Here is a 23,297-nt window from a genome sequence, read left to right on the forward strand (position 1 = left end):
TCTATACCCTTTTTGCTGTAGAGAGTAACCAATAAAGATGCACTTCTCAGCTTTTGGATCCAACTTGGATCTCAGCTCATCTGGCACATGTACATAGGCAATGCAACCAAAAATTTTCAAATGAGAAATATCTGGTTTCCTACCAGTATACCTCTCCTCTGGAGTCATTCCATGTATTGCTGCAGTGGGAGTCCTGTTCATTATGTAGACTGCTGTAGCAACTGCTTCAGCCCAATAAAAATCTGGCAAGTCTTTTTCATTGAGCATGGCACGAGATACCTCTCCAATATGCCTGTTTTTCCTTTCTGCAATTCCATTTTGTTGTGGGGTATAACTGCATGAATATTGCTGCTTTATGCCATGCTCCTGCAAGAACTTTGTAAACTCATTTGAGAGGTACTCTCCCCCTCCATCTGACCTTAGGCATTTTATCTGCAAGCCTGTTTCTTTTTCAACCATAGCTTTAAGAGTTTTGAAATGCCCAAAAACTTCACTTTTCTTTTTCATAAAATACACCCAAACTTTTCTGCTATAGTCATCAATAAAACTGACAAAATAATGACAGCCTCCAAGAGATGCAGCTTTAGTTGTCCACACATCAGAGTGAATTAATTCCAATGGCTTCTCACTCTCTTGAACATGTCTAGGAAATGGTTTCCTTGCCTGTTTTCCAAACTGACAGGCTTCACATACCTTATGCATTTCTGCAACCTTGAATTTGGGCAATCCTGCAACAATATTTTGGGCCTGCATTGATTTAAGTCGCTGTACATTAACATGACCAATGCGTTTATGCCAGATATCAATATCTGCAACTACACCGGTCCCATGTGCAAACATTGCTGCACTCAATTCAGACATGTCTGCATCCAATGTAAACATTCTGCCCTTCTTCTTTTCTTTTGCTATCAAGCGACCTTTATTTTTCATATCCTCAACAAAGCATCCATGAGGATTAAATCTGACCTGCAAGCCCTGTTCAACCATTTGACCAACTGAAACCAGATTCTTGGTGATATTCGGGACATGAAATACATCGGACAGGTATTTCTTTTTCCCACCCTGCATAGACAAGGGAAATTTTCCAATCTGCACAATAGGATGTGCAGTATCATCACCAGTCTCCACAAATCCTGGTTTTTCCATTTTCCTTGCATCCTCCATCCATTCTGCATGACCTGTCATGTGGTTTGATGCACCTGAGTCAACATACCATACATCATTGCTTTCTTCTGCACTTGTCATAGAATTGTTCATGTGCTGCACCATGAACAAATGCTCATTTCTGTCATCACCCTGTCTACTAGAAGATGCATAATTCCCTTGTTGCAGTTTTCCATTCATGATGTCATTCTGCTTTTTATAGCAGTCTTTAGCCATATGACCCATTTTACCACAGTAGTAGCATTCAACATTACTGTTTGCATTTTGGCCTCTTTGCCATCCACCACGACCTCTTTGGCTCCCCCTGCCTCTAGAGTTACCACGTCCTCCTCCATAGGACTGGTTTTCTTGAGTTTGCTGCATATTCTGATTTCTGCCACGGCCTCCAAATCGGCCTCCTCTACCTCTGCCTCTACCTCTTCCAGCATTTGAGTAGAAGACAGCTTCTTTTGAAGTTCCTCCTGAAGAAGATGCACCACCATTTCTCTGTTCCTCAGAAATTAGAAGAGCAATCAACTCCTCAAAATCAGGAAATCTTTCACGAACTGAAATGGATGTCCGAAACTGTGCATAATCCTTTCCTAGACCATTCAAGGTCACGGAAACTAAATCATCATCTTCCACTGGCGACCCAATGGAAGCAAGTGCATCTGCAATCTTCTTCACCTTCATGTGGTAGTCGTTGATGCTCATACTTTCTCTTTGCACATTATGCAACTCTTGCTTGAGCTGCATTTTCCTGGCTTGCGTATTTGTGCTATAGATTTTTGACAAAGTATCCCATGCCTCCTTTGGCGTACTTGCATCCTGAATATGCACAATCATAGAGTCTGAAATACTGATAGACAGCCAATACATAACTTTCCTGGCTCTCTCATGCCATGTTTTAAATGCCTGCATTTGTTGTTGATTGGGAACATCAGGAAGAACTGGTTCTTCTTCATTTCCTGCAACAAATTCCCAATATCCTTTTCCCATAAGGAAATTCATCATTCTAAACTTCCATGCCTGGAAGTTGTTCTTGTCAAGCTTTTCAGTGACAATCTGTGAAAGAGAATCAGACGGCATTACAGAATACTGCAAGAAATTCTGTCACTGCAAAAAACACAGCTTCACCCTCACAAGGGCAAATCTGCAAAACTGGCGAAAGTGGTATTTGACCACACAGTCACTTCCTAGTGACGATTTTGCATAAACAGGAACCAAGGATGATTCTGAAACTCCCAATGTCTCTGCGCACAAGCATACGATGCAATTTCTACAGTAACTTTTCACCGACCTGTAGAACAGTGGTCGCACAGCATAAAACTGAGCCTTTTCTTGAGTGCGTGCAGAAAACTTCCGTCTGCAAAACAGGCCCCGAAATGGCCTCAAATCAAAAAAACAAGGTCGCCGAGGGCTAAAGGCCTTTCCCGCAGCATATACTGCCCTCTTGCTTCACCGCGAAGGGCGTCTCAACCTGAGACAATGCACTCCTGCAATTTCCGGCTGTGCTACCTGTAGAGATCTGCTCCCAAAACAGGAAATGAAATCAACACTGCTCCTCTTACCAGACCACCGCGAGCTTGGCTTGCTTTCTTGAGCTCCTTACCACGAACAAGGCTCTGATACCATGTCAAGATTGTGGGAGAGAAGGAAGGAGTCTCGCTTGAAGCTTTCTTGCTTGCACAATGGGGGAAGACACACAAGGGTGGAGGCTGAAAACAGTTTTCCTCTTCTTAGTTGTGTAAGCCAAAAAAAAACTCAAGTACAAAGAAATAGAAGAACCCTATATATGGGTCTCAAACCAAACTCAACTAACTAAGGTGGCATACTAACTGAGCCACGAACTAGAGTAGATAAGGATAGCTATCATGTAGCTATTATTCATGGGCGGTGTACCAACCGCGTCTGCAACTGACAAGTCGGTGACATAAATATACAACGGTCACCCTGGCGTATCACGAGTGGAGCTCGATATCTCAACACAAGGCTCAACCTCTCTGCCATAAAGCATAGTCCCATTCCGTTCCCCTAAAACAGCGTAAATCGGGTAGGATGTAACTCTAGGTCATCGTTCTCATTATTAGCTTTGATGATGATGATCATCCCGCTATTCGTCGAGTGAATTTGAGAAAAGTTCCCAGCTAACCGGGACCACCCATCCATAGGACGGACCCATGGTCCATCCTCCGCACTTTCCTCGGTTTGTTTTAGTTATGTAATTACCTAACACATTAATTTGACATATAACAAACAGCTTCTTTGATTAGCCCTGTTAAGCACTGGTTCCTTCACGTAATCTTATCACGTGACATAGAAAAACAATATCAAACAACTTCTTTATTATCATATCATCATTTTATCTTTGAAATACAGAGGGTTCCGCCCGTAGGCTTGTTCATAATCCGCCCGAAGGCTATCAGTGATCCGCTAGGGATCACTATTCCAAGCTTCTGCCCGTAGACTCGTATGCGGGCCTCGAGATCCAATCCCGAGTCACGTTAGCCTCTTGTGCAGGACCCGGAAGGCAAGGGATTTACGGCCAGAGCCCCCCTGGCACCCAAGCGTCCTCCTGCTCCAAGTAGAGCTCAACGGAAAGACCTCACGCGGCGGGTTCGGTCCACGTTCCCGGCGCGGTCAACAACCCCCTTGGTTAGGGTCAGGCAGGCAATCGGGGGTAACTGAGCTGCCACTTCCTTCAGGCCTTCAACCTGAAGCATTTATATATCTTTCATCCTTTAGTTCCTTGAACAAACAATGCAAACAGTGCTTTCTAAACTGTTACAAGCACAATCAATTTCAGTGGTCGTTTAGTTGGCAAACTGTTAAGGAGTGACTCCTTCTCTCCGAATGCATTCTGCATTCGATCCGAATTCAATTGCAACTTGGCAAGATTCCTATCGTCCTTGGGTTAAGGTCATACCCTGTTATCCCAACCTAACCAATACCTTAGGTTTTATTAATAGTAAATCCTGGCGGCCATGTCGCTTTAATTTATTGATTAATCATTTGCGTCCGAGCAAGTACCTAACTTCCCTTAACTAGGCAAATTTTTCCCTAATGAGGACGATGTAACAGGATGACTACTCATCCCCTTGCAAGTTAAACTTGCGCAAGAACATGCCAACCTCATTCCAAGGAATGGCAAAACTTTCTTGCGATCAAACCACAAGGCTATGCGACGTTGCAACTTGTTGCACAAGTGTCGCCTCCATTCCAAGAGATCATTTCACCTATTGAATGGCGTTTTCTGGTCACGGAATTATCTTCAGACGAGAAGCAGGGTTTAGGGTGTCTTTTTTTCCCAACCCATCCCTAATTTCGCTAGATCGACAACGTTTAGTCCTAGGGTTCCAACTCAATTCGAGTTTCATCATTTTGAACGATTGACCCTTAGGGTAGGAACCCTAGATTATTGTTTGCATGAGCATCCAATTGACTCAACATTTCGGGAATGTGGTTAGGACCATTGGGCATGAAGGTTTTGACTTAGCGACAATTGGAAAACTTGGCCGAATCCTTAACGTGATAATCCCTAGTTAGTGTTTGGGGTATCTATCGTATTGACTGAACCATGCCCATACGAATCCCTTGCGGGCTAGGTGATTTGGGTAATTCACTATGCTTGTCTCGCGACAAGGATGAATCTTTCCCTAGAGATAATAAACTAGATCTAAAGAAGAAAAATAGTTTCGACTACCACAATACATGTAAACATGCGACTCACTCTATCTTTTATTGGTAAAGTAAAAATACATGATAAGCTGGATACCAACTTTCTTAGGACCTACTAGGACTTACTTCAAATAATCATGTCTACTACCTTGTTATCTACACTTTAGAATCTCATGCTTTGTTTAAATCTTGCAACCTTTCCCAAATGCAACACTTGATGAATGAATTTTATGCATGATGAAAGTGCAACATGCAACCCTTTCATAACTACAACGTAGTTAAATGAGGTTATTGTAGAGTTAGTGTTGGTATATTCTTTCTTGCAAGCACATGCCACATGCCAATCCATAGATTCATTTTTGATACACCACCATTACTTTTCGGATAACCTCCTACGGTGTTAACAACTTTTCCCCATGAACCATTACAATAAAGATTTTTCCTAAATTGCGACATAAGCTTATTCTTTCCATGTCTAGTCAAAAATACACTTAATAACTTCAGCCTTATAATGATAGGCGGTAGGTGTTCTAGGCTCGACACTTTGAAATGCATGACGAGACAGTTTGCAACTAAGGTTACAAGGAGGATAAGTGCTTTTCATTCATAACTTTGTAGATGCATGATATGCACGGACCCTTTATCTATATTTTATCGAATGTAGTATTAACACTACCCATGAATTAATGATAACGTAGTATGAATTTCCCTATGGAGTTAAGCGTATTTAAAACATCTCTTCATGTGGAGATATATTCACGGAACCTGGATTTGTGGATCCGCGGTGATATCCACGTGTAAGTCCGGGGAAGAACCTCCCGCAGGCGCGCCTTGCGTCTTCTTGGGAGCCATTGTAGGCGTGGTCACAACTTCGCGGATTACCCTCGCTTCTACGCTTTCTCCGAACAGCCTTGAGATGTGCCTTCTCCCTTGTACGCAGGAATTCCTGAGAAGGCCGCAGGAACAAGGCCAAAGCCTATCCCTGAGAAGCTGTGGGAAAAGGCTCTAAGGGAGGCCTTTTAACCCTTTCCCCCTCCCCGCGGTGGAACCCATGTGCACAAGGCCTTAAGCCTTGTACCTTAGAAGGTTCTAAGGGAGCTTCTTCAGCATGTCACAGACGTGACGTGGGAGGAAAAAAAGGGGTAATGATTAGAGTAGAGGTCGACGACAGAAAAGGGGGAAAAATTAATCATTATAGCGATGATGGCAGGGAGTATGGATGGCAGCCCAACGCCGTAGACGGACCGTGGCACAGCAAGTGGCGGAATGGCGATGGCAGCGGCAGAATCGTCTGATCCTTTCCCTTTCCTCACAGCAGCGTTCGGCCTCTCCACTCTAATCGTGCCTTCCCGTGCCTTTGTTTATCAGAGCGGCAGCCTCCTCACCCGTTCGTCTGATCCTCTAGCATGCAGCCTTCCCTCTTCCTTCGTCTGATCCTCCCCTCAGCACGACGATGTGTATCCCAGCGTCCTCCTCCTTAGCACGTAGCGGGTGTTTATATAGGCATGGGGAGGGAGAGAAGGGCTCCACCACGTGGCCCTTGCATGGGTTCCCCCCCTCCCATGCAGCCCACGACTCTTCCTTGACCCATTCCCCCACACTCCCTTTTCTCCAGCCGTGCATTGGCTGGGGAAAAGGGATAAAAATAAAAAAATTTGCTTTAATAATAACTATTTTTCCCCTCCCAAGAGGGTGTTTACGCGGGAATTTCGGTTTTGAACCTCGGCTTGCTTTGCCAATGCGAATGGTCTCGATTTCTCACGTGCAGGTTACACATTATACTGCCGGTAAATCCAATATGTGGGATAACCTTTGTACAAGGTTTACGCAGTGTGCAGGAAGTCAATATTCACGGTTGGGAATATTACATGTACAGGTGCCGAGTTCTGGTACAGAGACTTTGGAGTGTGGAGTCTTTACTACTTTCGCTCTGATACCATGTTGAACAGTGCACGAGGGAGACGAGGAATAGAGGAAGAGAGACACAAGACACCGAAAGTGGAACCCCAGAAGTGTCTCAATGGAGCACACATGATAGGAATATATAGAGGGGACATGGGGCGCTATATATAGACAGACTATATATAGCTAACAGTGTCACCTTACCGGATATAGACAATGCTATTAGACAAGCACAAGAAGTAGAATCTAGAATACAAGCAGCGTATGTCTCTCGAACCAATCTTAATATGGGTCTAGTTTTGGAAAATAATTTGGTATTGACCAATGGCAATGGAATTCAAAGGATAGTTATGACTGACCCGAATGTGAGAGGAAGCATGGTCCAAAATGTGCCTTTATTACTAGCTCCTCCAAGTGTGACTATGCCTATGGCTAGTCAGGTGTGGCCCCGCCAAATGTTGGAGGCCAAGCATCAAACCCTATGTTGTGCCTGTGAGTCAGCAACCAATGTCCAATCAAATTGTTAGGCCAATGGAATGACCAATAGATGATCATGGCTATGAGTCAAGTGCATTGAATGTCATTAGCAAAGAAGCACTACACTCACATGATTTTTGAATAATATCAGCGGCGAATAGCTATTGATGTCAATTTCCTTAAAAAACCAACAGAATATGATAGGGAGTAGACGTCCTAAAGAGGGTGCACCCTCAGGATTTAGTTGTAAATGGTGTGGTGGCCAACACTACTAGAGAAATTGCCCAAATGTTAAATGTGACATTTGTGAGAAGTCCGGCCATTTGGCTACCACCTGTAGGAGTAAGATTAGTTCTCACCAATAAGGCAGTAGTAGAAAACCAAGTCGTGTTAACCATTATTGCAAGGCAATAATCTTCAAGAATGGGATGGGCTGAAACAAATACTTCAAAGAGGTAATGCTACTATAGAGGAGCGGCCTAGTGGCAATGAGGTTAGCCTCAAAGCCTCTAATTTGCGGGCCATTACAAGAGGTCAAAAGGGTAGAGAAGGTAACAAAGATAATGTGAAACCTGTCAATGGAAATCTTAAACAGGACGACAAAGGGACTCAAGTCCTTAATCACGACATGGAAGGGGGACCTTTAAAACCCATAGAGAGTAAATTTGACACCAAGAAGGGTAAAGAATTACCAAAAAGAGAGGAAAAAGCTAAAAAGGAAGCACTATCTCCAGTTCAATGACCAAAAGAGAGAGTGGTCTGGTAAGAGAAGAGAGCTCTAGCAAATTATCATGAATTCTATTGTAATAAAGCTGACATCTCATACAAGAAAATACACAAGATCTAACATCTAATGCCGACAATAACAAGAAATGCTACTGCCATAGCCAAGATCAATGTTCCATATGAGATGTACAAATGGGGAAATAGATGTTATGCTAAGAATCAAGTGATGATAAGCTACTGTAGAATACTCACCTTCTACAATGGTGGACAAGGATACTCACCTCCAAGTAGGGTGGACATGGATATGCACCTCCATGAATGGTGGGAGGATGTGACCTCAAGAGGTCCACAAGGATTTGTATTTCAAAATGATCAAAAGGTTCCCACATTTAGCCATACTCCACTATTTATAGCTAAACGTAATTAATGTGTCTAGCTCCTAAGCCTAGGTTAAATTTACTTTATTACAAGCCATCCTGGCCTAAAGAAGCTTTGTCCTCAAAGCTTGAGAAAATGGGAAATAATACAATGGATGAAATAGTAGATCAAAGCATATGTGGCTGAAAAGATCCCATGATTGATGAAGCTCTACAAGAAATCTATAGTGAATTTCTTGCATGCTGGCATAACCGGGCTGCCATAGTAAAATAGGCATAAATTTTGATAGACACATCCAAATTGGACAAATGATATGTCATATCAAAGTATATGATGTAGGCTACCCTCTCCAAGCAAAAATCCATGATTTTGACAAAGATAAATCACTTAATTCCATGACAGGAATTTAATACAGCAAGCTATATTCTGTAGGAAAATCCATATTCTTCAGCCTTTCTCCCATATAAACCATGAAGAAACCATGAGAACAAAGTATCATTAAGATTTGTATGCAGGATGCCTTGTTGCAAATGACTTTCTCTTATTATAAGACCACCTGGGTCATATGGAATACCGAGATAATAACCATCAAGAGAATAGGATTGTCATGAACCATAAATGTCAAACCACGCGGGTCAAAAGGAAAGAGAGAATCATCTCCATCATGACTACCCGGATCGATAGGAAATCCATCATAGATACTGTCATAAATGAGATAATCATCATGAGAATAGGTATCATTACCCGGGTCAAATGGGTATGACCAATCCTGCCCATGATCCACATAAGCACCCTCATAGGCTCCCGGAAATAGGGAAAATAAAGATCATCATCATCATAAGGCATGTCTTCGTTGATACTCTCATCAAAAGTATATGCATCCCAAACATTTTTCTCATGTACATCTCCATATGCATTCCAATCAACATCTTCTTCTATTGGCTGTAGCATACCAAAGTTGTCAATGGGCTGATAGAACCCATCATGTGTTTCCTCAATATCTTCATGTGATGCCTCAATATCTTCATGACATATATGATCAACATAATCCTCTTCAACATCATCATGAAATATATGTAAACCTTGAATTTGCTCTTCTTGTTGTACACTAATGTACTCTTGATCAACTTTTTCATGTGTATCCTCTTGCTCTTCATCTTCATCTTCATCTTTATCTTTGTCTTCAACTTCATCTTCATCTTCATGCAGTGAATGACCTTGTTGTCCATGTTCTCTTGAGATAGGAAATTCAGGCCTGCCTCTACTCCATGAATTAGCACATGGTTGAGCGGTTTCATTGACTCCATGTTCATAAGTCGATGGTTTATGTTGATGAGATGTAGTAGATCTCACATTTCCATGAGTAAGTGGCACTTCTTCAATATGGGGTGGTGGTTTACTTTGGAATCTATCTCCCAAATTGCTGAATATAGTGATCAGCTGATCAAACTTGGTATCCAATCTACTACTTTGTTGCTCCATATGAGAAATCATCTTGTTAAATTTATCATCCATGGAGTGGGTAAGCTGAAGCAAACCATCATTCATGTTGCCAAGTTTCTTAGGCATTTGTCGGAAGTTGTTAGAATCACGTGAGATGTTTACTTCATTTCCATGATCTATGACATGAGGGTTCTTTGGCCCATTGCACTTCATCATTGATGGTACTAACTCCCATGAATTCTTGCCTCTGATTTGTGGCTCTATTATTGTCATTTGTCTCAGCATGATACTCCTCCAAGCCTTCCTCAATGTGGTGTAACATTTTCTCTTTCTTCTTGTTCCTAGCCATGTTGTAATTTCAGCACTGTTAGTCAAAGATTGGTCTATATCTTAAGCTATGCTTCCCCGATCTAAGTTTTATAGCTCCAAACGGAGCTTAAAATTTGTAAAAGAGGACTTCAAGCTCTATCTATTGAGCACAAGAACCCTTATTGCAGAATTAAAAATGCCTTTCTTGTGATAGGCTCTTTATGACTGTCCAGAATGGGATTGCACCCTATAAAACCCTGTAAAAGCACTGTTTGAGCACTGTTTCATCCCATATGTATATAGACCATGGTAAAAATCATGTGGGCACTGAAGGGAAACCTGTAGGCTATAATCACCACCTAGAATCAAATCTGTAGCACCTGTAGACCTATCAAACTGTTCAAAACTGACCAAACTGCCCTGTTTTTCGCTGTTTGTACCAAGTGTCTTCAAATCTTTTCCACTCTCATCCTGAGTGGTCTTCCGTGGTCCACCACCTGTGGTGAGGGGTAAAATGGTGGACAAGCACCTAAATGGGCTTTGAAACTCCAAAAGGTGTGCAAAGTTCCTTTTGGGCCAGGTTGTGCACCCTTACAGAGTCATCAATAGCAAGGGAGAGTCACCTCACTATTGTCTTGCTATCTCGTTTGACTTCAACCTTTTTCCTCAGTCGGTATTGAACATGGCAGAGCAGTATTCTAACAAACAAGGTATGATATGCAAGACCGAATCAAGACATTGATCCTTTCATGATATGCATGAATTGGAAAGGTATCATGAATGAAAATGGGCTAAGATAGGCTTACCAATAGTATAAATGACTCACTACATACTATGCTCACCTTTACAAATTTATTTTGGGAAATTCTCAAATATTGGGTCAACACAAACTGATGGGTTAGGGTTAGGTAAATCTCAATCAAAATATGAAGGATTATATGATGAATTTTGAAGTTTTCAATCAATCAAATGCAATAGATCAATGGGATGATCAAAACTCAATCAATGAATGGCTGAATGACTGATTAGATACTCAATCAATGCTTGACAATCCAAATTGAAGGCTCATTGTATGAAATTTGATTATTCATTATCAATCAATGCTAAAGGTAAAGTCTATGAAGCAAGTGATTGCTTAGATTACTCTCTTAATCTCTCCTTCAACAATAGGAGATGCAGTCAACAAGTGGATTAATGATTGGAGAGATTAAAAAGAGTATTAGAAGTACCTCTTTCAATGCTTGGAGACGAAGATGTTGCTTGTCTCAAACCTCAGCCATAAGGAGTGATAGCCTATCTTCATAAGTCCTCCAATTGATCAAGAGAGAGTAATACTCCATAATTCCATACAATAGCTCCAAGTATGATCCAAGGATGATGCCTTGAGTGAGTATTCAGCTCCAAGAAGCCAAATGAATGGAAGATCCTTTGTAATTGGAGCCTCTTTGACTGAGATTTCCAAGAAATTCTTCAATCCCTGTCATGCTTGAAGTCCAAGAGAAGATTGGCCTCCAATCTTGAATCCATTGCTTGGAGCCTTCAAAATCTTGAGTGTTTGGAGTAGTAGGAAGGTCCCTAAAGTCATTTAAGTCCAAAGCCCCATGAAATAGAAGAGAATAGACCAAAAATTTGAAGCCTATAGCTTGCTACCCTGTTTTGACTCCATAGCCATGCTCAAACAAAGCTTCAAGCTCAAAGGTCCTTCAATGTCGGAAATAGGGTATAAGTAGAGACCTCAAGGAGTGGAATAGATGAAAACCCCATGATTTTGAAGAAGAAATCTGAGATTTACTTGCTGCTGTAATAAACTGTCAAGGAATAGGGCTTTCATGAAGAAGAGAAAAGCTCAAGATGATGAAATATTTGTCATAGATGGTATATTGGTAAGCAAAAATGGAACCCCCTGTTGCTTAAATCCATTCACAAACTTCTGGTAGCAAAGTGAATTTGTCTCTAATGAAACCCTCAAATCCAGACTGAGTAGTCTTTAGTATAGCCAAACCTTCTATCCCTGATACTACAATCAAGGATCCAATATTGTCCATAGTTGTTTGACAAGTATGATTTCCCTTTCCCAACTTGTGACCATGACCATGAACTTTTCCATCTATCATTATTGGCTCCCATGGCTTTTCAATTATATTAACTTCAGCAGATATTACCTTGGGGTAAGTTGTCACAAAATGTTGTCCAAGCAGTGTACCAAAATCTTCAATGGAAATCTCACTTTTGCAAGCCTTCGCCTTTGCATAAACCGTGTTTTTTAATGAAATCAGTTACCACAATCGATGAGTTATCACTACCAGTGTAAGTAGGCAGACAATTGGATGTCAAGAGGATGGACACACTCCATTCAACAAATGCGTGGTGTGAGCCATTTCTCCATACGCGACCAACCCTCACTCGTGTCTTGTCATGCTTGTGCTGCAGCTCAGCATCGATGGCATGCCCCATCCTCGGATGTTGGAACTTTGTTTATTGTGTCAGCTCTTACCGGCAACTTATGTAACGTTTACAGATGCAAATCGGGAAGACGAACGTGAAACTTGACCAGGAAAGTATTGAGATCGCCTAAATTTGCTTTAACAAAAATCCTTCTTCTTCTTCCTCCTTCCTTCTCCGTTCACATCTGCTTCTACTTCTTGCCTTGCCAAGATGGTATATAGCTTGAGCTTGTAGCCTCCATATCCAAGCTCTACATAGCTTGTGACCACGAGTTTTATAAGCTCATAGACGAGTGTGTTCAGCAACCTCATAAAAATGGTGTTTTAAAAACCCCTTATTATGAACTCATGTTATATATACATATATTCATGAGTGACCCCCCTGAGTGTACAGGTCTTTGGATACACAGATGCAGATTGGGCCGGTAGCATGTCAGACAGAAGATCTACAAGTGGATTCATGTTTTCCCTTGGTAGTGCAGCAGTTACATGGAGTAGCAAAAAGCAACCTACAGTTGCTTTATTCAGTAAAGAGGCTGAGTATAGAGATGCTACTATGGTAGCATGTGAGGTGGTATGGCTCCAAAAGTTATTAGGTGATTTGGACATACAGGGAGATGGTCCAATTGTCATTCATTGTGACGACATGAGTAGTATACAGCTAGCTAGGAATCTAGTGTTCCATGGTAGGAAAAAACACATTGAGGTGCACTACCACTTTGTGAGAGAGAAGATACTTGCAGGAGAGATTGACTTGGTATATGTCAGCACACAAGATCAAATAGCTGACATTTTCACAAAGGCATTGGGTGTAGAGAAGCTTGAAAGTTCCAAAGCTTACTTGGAGTTGCAGAGATAGAGTTGAGCTTGAGGGAGAGTGTTGAGATGGCAAGCTCAACACGTGCAGACATTGATGATGGACGGCCTAGCTAGATGAGTCTGCACGTCTACACTTAGCATTTTGGTGGTCATTATGATACTCACATGGCCCCTAACGTATCACTTATTATATTTAGTTTGTTACACCTACCTACAGCTGGCAAAGACATAGTGCTAGTCGATTAGTGTAGTCGGTTATGCACTGTTTGACTTAGTAGGCCACTTTCCTTTATGTTGTATCTTATCTATACTTTGTGTAAATTGTATAGTGTGTGGAAGAAGAAGAAGAAACCAGCAAGAAAACGTTTTGGCCTCCATCTCTCTTCTTGTGTTCTTGAGTGAGCCTCCTCTTGTGTATACAGTGTGTGTTTGGCATAGTAGCTCAAGCAAGTCCCTCCACCACGCGATTCTTGACAAATTGACCTTGAAAAGATTAAGGTCATACTCCCCATGAGTCTGCCATGCACTCAAAGGAATTATACAACTTTCTATTATCGGTAGGGTACTATTGAAGGCTCATAAATGCCATGGTATAAAGAATGTTTCCACTAACGAATCTATTATCCTTTAGTTGTCTATTTGAATGGAGTGATCCTTGTAAGGTATATTTTGATGATGTGAAACAGGAGCTAGTAAAAGCACCAATTTTAAAAGCACCTAAAATGAGCGAAGTATTTTACATATTTTCAACACCCACCATGCATAGTATCAACTGTTGTTTATCCCAAATATGTGAGGAAAAATTATACGATTTGATCACTTTTGTTAGTCAGAAGTTGGGCATATTAGAAATTGAATACACCTACATGGAAAATTTATGCCTTGTAATAGTATTTGCGATTAAAAAATTCAAGCAATACATTCTCTATGAGAAGGTAGTTTTCTATATGAATGCGGAGGGGCTTAGATTGCTGATGAACAAGCTACAAACATTTGATCGTTTGGCAAAGTGGTTAATCACTTTGTAGAAATTCAATTATGAGATTAGAAGTGAGCCACTCAAGCTACAGGGTATTGTGGAATGCCTTGTGGATTTCAGGGAGCTGAAAGAGACTTTAGTTGAAGGAAGTAATATCGAGGAAATGTTTAAAATTAATACGGCCTCCATTCCATCTTGGTATGCTACTATAATGCATTACCTACCAATAGAAGATATTGAAGCTGGTTTATCAAAATCAGAAAAGAGAAAAATTAGACAAAAGGCTTTGAAATTTTCTTTGATCACACGAACATTATATTATTAGAGAGTTAATGATATCTATCAGCGATGTGTGATGCCTGATGAGGTTCCATTCATTTTGGAAGAGTGCCATGACTCCACTTGTGTGGAGGGCATTTTGTGGGATGGTTGACTGCCTAAAAAGCATTAAGAGCTAGATATTGGTGGCCGTCCATTTTCTAAGATGCATTTGAGCATGCTAAGAGATGCGATACTTTTCAACAGCATGACAATAGGGAGAATAGGAAGCAATCACTTACTCCGATTATGGCTATACTTCCATTTGAAAAGTGGGGCATAGATTTTGTGGGTCCTATTACCCTATTGTCTTCTACACAAAAGAGATATATCAAAGTGGTGACTGACTATTCTACAAAGTGGTCAGAGGCACGAGGGACAAGGAAAGTTGATGCAAAAGAGACTACTAGTTTTCTATTAGAGCAAATTATATGCCTATTTGATCTGCCAAAAGAATTAGTATCGAACCGTGGAACCCATTTCCTAAATAAGGTGATTAAAAGCCTGACTAAAAGGTGGCAAATTAAGAACCATAAGACGACTCTTTATAACCCACAGGTGAGTGGGCAAGTTGAAAGTACTAACAAGCAGCTTGTGGGTATTCTATTGAAAATAGTGTCAGAAGAGAAGTGAGATTGAAATAGAAACTATATGTAGTAATGTGGATGTATAACACGACATTTAAACGAGCCACTAGCCACACCCCATTCAAGATAGTCTATAGGGAGGAGTGTGTTTTGCTCTTAGAGATGGAGTTAACTACTATAAGATTCGCAATCAATCATTCTTTGGGTGACAAGGATACCTTCTTCAAGTGCTTTATGACTTTGGCCCACTTGAATGAGCTCAAATTGCAACGTCTATTGCACCAAGAAGTGGCTAAGTGTCAAATGAAGTAGTTGCATGATTTAAAAGTGAAAAAATATACCTTTAAAAAGGGACAATTAGTTCTATATTATGATGTATGTAGAGAACTATTTTCAAGAAAACTTGAGCCTAAATGGGACAGTCCCTACAAGATCGTAAGAATAGGAACGAATAAGTCCACAATATTAGTGGGCTGATCTTGAGGGAGTAGAGTTTAAAAATAAGATTAATCTTAATAAGATTAAACCTTATTATTTCTAAATACACTAATGAAATAAATACCTTGCAGATCAATGCGAGGCTAATTAAAAAACCTGCAAGACAAAATATTGGTTGATGGGGTGGCTTATTCCTTACTTGGAAAACCTATACTTGGAGCATCGATATCATCAAGGGAAGCTTATTTGGTGAAGTAAATGATATAAAGTGATTTAGCGAGAGGACAGATCATTCACTTGGGAAATCAAAGTCTTCTATCATCACTGCTTACGAATGCTAACAAGCATCCCTAATTATATTCAACGAAGAAGGAGGGATGGAGCCTTCCATACATCCTCTAAATATGCTAAATTTTGACTATCATAATTACAAGTAATAGTGATGATGGTTGGTTGTGTGAACCCTTTGTGGACGTACACATTGTACTTTGATGGAGCATCCAGGGATCCCAAGAAGAAAGGGAGTATAGGTGTAGTTATAAGAGATCCTCGACCTAGAGTTGTGATAAAATTAATTGTTTATCTTAGGGTTGGATTTACCAATAACATGGCAGAATACAAAGCTTTAATCATGGGCCTGAATATTTCCCAGAAGGGCAGTATCCATCAGAAAGAGGGATTCCCAATTGGTATTGAACCAACTAAATGGGACTTACACAGTATGAAATCCCATTCTTTCTATGTATTATCGCACTACTATGATCCTACTCGATGGGTTTGATAGAGTGTCTCTTCAGCTAGTTCCACGTTATTGGAATCCGTTTGTGGACTTGCTAGCAAACTTTGCTTATGAAGAAGACATTTTCTTCAATTGTGATCCCATTTTGGATATCTCTATTAATGATGAGATGATACCTGGTCGATTATAGGGGCTTTTATCAGAACATGCCCTATATGGTAGGCGATGGTTAGTATGGGTGATGCAAAGGGTGGCTAAGACCCGTTTGCCTTTGCTATCTTGGACCCATAGGTTGGTCAAATGACACATTATGTGTACACCTCTTGCTATTTATGCAAGAGGTATGGGTCACACTTTTATGCATTTAGTTTAGGGTAGGAGTCCTATTTCCTCCTTGGGATGGAGCATCTTGTTGTATATCAATAATATTTTACAAGGGAGGATATATATGAGCTCTTTTTTCTAATTCCATTAGGCCAAGAGGGTCGGAATATGTCAAGTTTAAATGATTTTTTTTAAAGGCCATGAGGGTCATTTTGTTAGGGGTGAACTGCAATATTTCCTTAGGCCAAGAGGCCCTTGAAGATTGCAAGAGTCCAATTCTCTATTGACTTTATAAGGGGATGGACTTTCATATCTTGCTAGAGGCGAGCCCTGGATGTGCAATGCATAGATCATAAAAGACTAGGATAATGGTCTAATCTTCTTAGGCAATAGTGATGGTAGAGATGGATACTTGGAAGATAACACCAGTCGACCTAGATGCCATCTCAGCCATATTGAAAGGTGACACCCTGATTAGAAACTCTTACAGGCCATTGACTAACTATATTCCTTGTCCAGAAGATGAGCATGATTGGATGCATGTGCTAGCGACTATCAATCTGCCATTCTTGGATGGTGAGGAGTATGAGTAGGCTGCTAAGGCAGTTAGTAAGCGCAGAGATGAACCTTCAGTGCTAGTTTGCATGATGTCTAAGAGCTAAAACGAACAACCAAACCCTGTCAAATTCCATATCCCAAGCAACAAGCAAGAACTCCTTGAGATCCTAGAGCATCTAAAAAACAAGCTAGCAGGCAACCTAGTTGCTAACCTTAAACCTCTCTAAGATCTCTTGGATGACCCTAAGTGGCAATGGACCAAAGTGCACGACTTAAACTTGATGTAAAATTGGACCTTGGTCTCATCGACGAAAAGGAGGAGCCATATCAAGACTTAGGAGACAATTAGCAAATCAGAAGAAGATAGCTCTAACAATGAATACGAGGACTGTTGTTCCCTTAGTGACCAAAGAAAAGGAGAGATGAATACCATAGAATACGACACTAAGAGACAAGTGATAAAATAGATGTGCGTAGACTCTAAACCAAGCAAGAAAAATGGTTTTAATATTGAGAAAGGAGTCATGCACATGGATTGCAACCACACATGGTTAGAGTATGTAAGAGCAATAGATTACGAGCAAGCAAGCCTAGTCCAACAGAGTGCCGCATCATTATTCAAGATGGATTCATCCTTTGAGATGTGACCTCTAGGAGAGACTCCCTCTTCTAGCAAATACGTAGATTTTGATTTTGAGGTAGAAGTGAGCTCAGATAGTGATCCCAAAATGCCTCAACCTTGTAAGACTAGATGCACCAAAGGGGGCCTACCCGCTCAACTAAGGCACTGAAAGTTGAAGGAGAAAAGGAGGAAGCAACCCTAGGAACCACAGGCTGATGATGAGAAAGAGGGACCCACCAAGGTTAAGGAGGTTAATTTAGCCAATGAGGGGGAGATATCTTGACCTATATTTATAGCCAATGACTAAGAAAGAGGAAGAAAATCTCATTGCTCTCTTGCGAGAGTATATAGACGTGTTTTCTTGGTCCCTTGATGAGCTAAAAGGGGTAGATCCGAGTGTAATGACTCACAACATACCCATGACACTTGATGCAATGCCGGTCAAACAATGACCATATCCAATGAATCCCAAGCACGATCATGTAGTAAAAGAAGAGATTAATAAGCTGTTGAGAGAAATATTCATTTACTAGATTAAGCACACAGAATGGGTCTCACCCATAGTGATAGTGGTGTAAAAGAATGAAAAGATCATAGTTTGCATCAACTACAAAAAGGTAAATGCTGCTACGAAGAGAGACAATTATCCATTGCAATACAATGAGCACATGCTTAAAAGAATGGCTAGTAAACAAGCCTACTGTTTCCTGGATGACTTCTCAAGATACAATCAAGTGCTAGTGCATCCTAATAATAGGCATAAGACTGCATTCTCCATTGAATGGGGTGTCTTTGCCTACATAATCATGCCCTTTGGGTTGATTAATGCACCAGCTATCTTCTAGAGACTCATATGTGCCATCTTCAAAGACATGCTTAGGAAGAAGTTAGAGGTCTTTCTAGATGATTTGTGTGTTCACTCTACATGGAAGGAACACATAGGTAAGATCCAAGCAGTCTTTGAATGATGCTGGTTATATTGCCTCTCACTCAACCCCTTAAAGTGCCAATTCTGGGTAAAGCACAAATGCATTCTAGGGCACCTAGTATCGAGGAATGGCATTGCCATAGACTTCTTGAAATATGGGGTTATTGTCAATCTTTCACCACCATCCGATTACAAGGGAGTTCAATGCTTCTTGGGCTACACAGGATACTATCGGCACTTTGTGTTGAACTATACATTGATTGCTAGACCTCTATACAAATTGTTGATTATATTCAAGTGGACTGAGGAATGCCAACATGCATATGAGGAATTGAAAAAGGCTCTAACTACCACACCAATTCTACAAGCCCCATACTAGAAAATCGCCTTCCATGTTCACATTGATGCTTTGAAATTTGCAATGGGAGCTATGTTGCACCAACCTGGTGAGCACAACCTAGACTATCCAATGAGCTTTGCTAGCAGACAACTCATGGATACAGAAATGAATTTCTCAACAATAGAAAGAGAGGGCTTAGCCATAGTATTTGTTGTAAAGGCATTTTGGCATTATCTTTTGGCCACGCCTTTTACCTTCTTTGTTGACCCATCAAGCATTTCTTTATCTTGTTAATAAACCTTGTGCTATAGGCTACATTGCTCAATGGTTACTTATGATTTTAGAATTTGACCTCTTCGTGGTAGCACACAAGGGGAAGCAACACTACATGGCTGACCATATGTCTCACATACCCATAAGAGAAGCCAGTAGATAGGCCATCCTAGAGAAATTGCCAAATGTCCATTTGTTTCACTTGTCTAGTACAAGAGGTTTATTTAGACCTAATTTGATGCCATATTGGGTAGACAACATAGTCCAAGTTCTTGAGCATGGACTCCTTGATGGACCTATCGAGAAGGCCCCGAATTAGGTGATTCATTTTTAAAATCCAATCGTATAAGTTGATAGCATGCCAACTTTATAGTTACTACATAGATGTGTGTGCGAGCATGAAATTTTTGAGATGTTTGCAATCGCACCTACTTTAGTCTCTTTGGAAGGAGCAGTGAGGGATCAGGACAAGAATCCCATAAGCACAGTAGGAGGATGTGTTACTTAGACTTTCCTATAAAGCATTGTACTTGCTTGTCATTTTCATATGAGATGAATGTAATGTCATTGTCATGTTTCTACTCAGTATAGCATACTTGATTGTCATTTGCTCTTGAGTCAAGGTTCTTGGTCTCTATCGTGTCAGTGTCTTCATGTGATTGGTCAAGGTCTATGAGCCACCATAGCTTCCATACTCTGGATCCCATGTTTCTACATGGTATCAAAGCACAAATAAGCATGGCTTAGCATGTTTCAGGTCCTCTCTCAGCTCTCTCAGCTCTCCTCCATCATTGCCCAACTCCAACTTAAGGCTAACCAATGACCTCAGTTCTCAACTCTACCAGCACTAATCTGCGATGGTAGCCTTAGCCACACAGTACCTACCTCTGATGGAGCTCTCAAATCTCTTCATACATGCCATAAATCAATACACTTCCTTCTAGAGAGTTGTACTTTTGCTCAAGAAAAAGCTTCATATTACATAAGACCTTGACATTAAACCTCCATTGGCTTAGCATTTCATCTGCAACACTTCATATTGTCCCTGGTTCCCTTATGCGTAGCGATCTTCCCCAAATTCATAGTGCTTTTGAAGACCATGTCACAATCTTTCTTTCCATCAAATTTTTTTTTGGAAATGATTCAGCCTACAACTCACAAAGTGTGAAAAACCAAGGCTGCCCAAAAACCCTAAATGCAGACTCCATAGCCAAGAGTACTCAAGCTCATCCTTTTACCTCATTTTCTCTCTCCTCACATTAAATCAGTCCATTGCCACTGTGATGTGGCTGAATATTGAAGTTCTAACACTTACTCTCACGTCAAATCATTGAGGAGGGGAGTTCTTGGCAGATTTGCAAGAATTTTAAGAAGAGTCAAGCATAGTGTCTCTTGATACTTATCTAGTGACTCTTGTCACTCATGTCAGCTTTGGCTTGCATTAGATTTGAGATTTTTTCAGTTAATCCATCATCAAATCAAGGAGGGGAATACAACTTGAAGACTTATTGAAGGTTTGAAGATGTCTCAAGCATCTGGCTCCACAAGTATCTCTTGATACTAGTCACTTAGTACTTTTTAGGCACTTGTGCTTTTAGGCACATTCAAGATTAGTTCTTTTGTTGCTGAAATTTGAGAATTTTGGAGCTGATTTGTTGCTATTCTTGGAAATCCAACATGGGTAAAGACTCTCCGACAATTTGCTTTAAGGGGGTCGGGTTTTGCACTTGGCAAACTCGCATCAAGCTTATGCTAATGAAGAAGGGACTCTGGGCCATCACAAGTGGCAAAGAAAATAAGCCTCGTGATGCAAACTTGGTAGTCACTTGGCAAAAGAATGATGATAAGGCTCAAGCCATTATCAAATTGGAGCTAGATGACAGCTATATCCACCATGTGGATAACTGTGATATTTCAAAGGATACATGGAAGAGACTTCACATTTTATTTGGTGCATAGTCCAAGTCATCAAAGTATGGTCTCTTAATTGAAATTTCCAGGCTTGACATGAAGTCTAGCACATCACTTGCTACACATCTAAATTACATGGAAGGACTTCTAACCAAGCTGATAAGAATCAACATTAAAATGGAAGAAGATGTTTGCAATGGTTTTCTACTTAAAATTTTACCTCCTGAATATGATAATGTCTCAACAACCTTAATTAATATGCCAAACCCTAAGCTTGTTGATATTCATGCATCACTGTTAGAGCCAAGCTGAGTCTACTAATAAAATCTTTTTGAATGTTTTGACCAAAGTGCTCTTTGCTTCATGCAATGACTACCTAGGATAACAAATTGATGGCATCTTTGTGGGCCTACCACACAACCTATAAAACAACTGTAGGACAGACTCCCTTTCAGTTGACCTATGGGGCTAAAGTAATTCTACCCATAGAGTTCTTTGTTCCTAAAGCAATTTTACCCATAGAGTTCTTTGTTCCTAGCCTAAGAATTGCTCTTTAAGAGAGAAGGGATGGAAAGGAGGCATGGATAGAGTGCCTAATTGAGCTTGAATGCCTATTGGAAACTCAACTTCTAGCCACCCACACACTGATATGTGACAAGGCAAGACACAAAAGCTAGTTTGACAAGCATGTCAAGTAGTGAGATTTTGAACAGGGAGACTTAGTACTCTTGTACTCAGTCAAGGGTCATAAACAAAAGATCAAGTTTAGGGGGGTAGGGGCTTTTAGAGTCTGCACCATCAGTAGGACCGGTAATGTGGAACTCGAAACCCTAGAGGGAGAGGGCATAGGCTTCTTCAATGGCAGTCATATCAAGAAGTACTACTAATGTTAGATTCCCCTGTCAACATACAAGTGGCCACAATTACAAAGATTGAAGATGAGGATGAAGAAACAGTAGAACGAGCTTACTTAAGCATAACGATCATTGCCAATGACCACCTTCAATGCACTAATTGTTGACTGTTAGACGAACAAGGTGAAAATTTTGAAAAAGCTAAAGAAGAAGACAAAGGCCAAGGCAAAAGTGAAACGGAAGACGAAGGTGCGCCAAGAAAAATATGGAAGCACAAGAAATGCAAAAAAGTCCTAAATAAAGAAAAAGGGCGTGCAAGAAAAAGTGTGAATTAATACTTTTGTAAAAGAGTGCAAGCGTATCATGGTTTAATTTAAAGAGCATCAGGCTCTCACCTGTGCAATTTGTAAAGGTAGATGGGCGGTAGGAAGGAAGCTAGGAATATAGAAGGGCAATGGGAAAAAGGGCCCACGCCACATTCGGCCATGTAAAAAAGGGGATAAGGGGATGACCGCCCAAAAGGGATTTAGGGTTTTGTATATAAAGTTGAAAAGTGAATGACAATCTCATTCTTGTGTGTTGCCAAAAGTGGGTCTCCTCTTCTTCTTCTTCTTTTTCTTCTTGCTTGCTTGAGCTTGTGCTTGAGAGAGGGAGTGTGAGAGTGTGAGGGAGTGAGTGTGTGAGGGTGAGGGACTAAGGAGCAGAAGCTCTCCATCTTCTCCTCTATTCTTCTCTTATTTTCTCTTCTCTTGTCTTGCTCGTGGTGATGGAGCTTGGAGCGTGGAGCTTGAGGATGGAGCTTTCTTGAAGCTTGCGCTTGGATTGTGGAGCTACCGGAGTGTGCGGGAGAGGAGATAACTCGATCGGCACGGAGGTAAGCTCACTTCACCCGTGGATATGGATAGCACGTCGGCTATATGAGAGATAGCCATTAGTGCTTGGCTTGGAACGCTTGAAACAATAAGCGGTCTGTGGGTCTTGGCGGTTGAGCGAAAGCTCCCACATTTTGGTTCCGTTTTGCCAGGACCAATGGATTCAAGCCTTGAGCACTAGCGCGCTTTGGATCGAGCATCGAAGTAAGGGTTTTTCCCCGAACCGATGCTTGAG

The 23,297-nt window shown here is 41.0% G+C and overlaps 1 pseudogene; it reads right to left on the minus strand.

The window, feature by feature from the left end:
- Nucleotides 1–11,965: 11,965 nt before the first annotated feature.
- On the minus strand, nucleotides 11,966–12,510 carry LOC148039262 (uricase pseudogene; annotated as a pseudogene).
- Between the last annotated feature and the right edge of the window lie 10,787 nt (nucleotides 12,511–23,297).

The sequence above is a fragment of the Lygodium microphyllum genome, chromosome 3 (genome assembly GCF_053477565.2).
Source record: "Lygodium microphyllum isolate KBCC chromosome 3, Lygodium_microphyllum_v1.1.10, whole genome shotgun sequence".
NCBI lineage: Eukaryota > Viridiplantae > Streptophyta > Polypodiopsida > Schizaeales > Lygodiaceae > Lygodium > Lygodium microphyllum.